We start from the raw sequence: 1,270 nt of genomic DNA, 5'->3' as shown, positions 1-1,270 counted from the left end.
GCACGCACGCACGCACGCACACACACACACACACACACAAGTACACGCGCGCGCGCGCGCGCGTTCACACACACACAAACAGGAGGCTCTCGTGGCCTAGATGCTAAGATGTTTGACTCTCCTTCAAAGGTCCTGGGTTCGAATCCGCGAAGCAACCGAAATATTTTCTTCTCTAAAATTGTCTCCTTTCATCTCCTTTCCTGCTCTCTAGCAATGTTCTGTCGTCTGCTTTCGTCTTCACTTTCTACCCCTACCCCCTCACCTCCTTTGCCCCCTCCTCTGTGCTCCTGACTCTTTCTGCAGCCTTTCTACTGCTACTCCTTGGCTCCTTCTTATTGCTGTCTTTCAACCACACCCCCGATCTTCTGGTAGGAAAGATCTACACTTAGCCTTCTCGGACAAGGGCGAAAAATCTCGGAGGTCCCGTGTGCAAGTTGCGCACGTTAAAAATTCCTTGGTGGTCTAAAATCGATAAGAGTAGGCTTCGACCGCCACCTGGGCAATATTCAAAATTTCCTTCCAACTGAAAATGTTTAATGTGCCCCGTTCGCTCATATGACATTATGCAGGTCCGAGCGCGTGCGCACTCACAACACAGCCAGTGACGGTCAGAGGAACCAGACAGAGGCAGGGAAGAAGATAATTTTTGCGCTCTTGGCTTTGTTTCATGTTATATTTTATTTTCTAATTTTAATATATAGATTTAGATCTAGTTGTTTTTTTTTTAGCTAGGTTTTTTTTTTTGAGAGGTGGAGGAGTGGGTCTGTTTCTGTTGTTATTCCTTTCCTTTCTTTTCTCTTCATTTTTAAAATTTTGTTTTTTTTCTTTTTGATATTCTTTTTCCTTCTTTGTTTTTGTTGCTTTGGGGGGCTGCTATATTACTGTTGATGAATTCATTTGTATTTTTTCCTTCTTTAATTCCGTGCAGCGCGGTAAAAGTTCGTCAAATCCCTGAATGATGGATGTAACTGGGTTGTCGAGTACTACAGCAGCGATCTGTGCACTCACAATAATAACATCAAAGATAGAATTTTTTTTTAAACGTGATGGGAACAAACACAAGTGCTATAACCAAATAGATTATTTTACTTTTTTTTTAAAGTACAGAATGCAATTTTTCTGAATGGAACAAACTGACAAATCATGAGAAAGAATAGAACCGCAGTTCGCAAACAAGGAGACAAATGGATCTAAACACATTTGAAGTAATCTTGAAAGAGGAGCGGATTTATTATCGATTCAGTATAAAGTGCATAGTCACGTTATTTTT

Source organism: Aplysia californica, unplaced genomic scaffold (genome assembly GCF_000002075.1).
Source record: "Aplysia californica isolate F4 #8 unplaced genomic scaffold, AplCal3.0 scaffold00003, whole genome shotgun sequence".
NCBI lineage: Eukaryota > Metazoa > Mollusca > Gastropoda > Aplysiida > Aplysiidae > Aplysia > Aplysia californica.
This window is presented reverse-complemented; position numbering follows the sequence as displayed.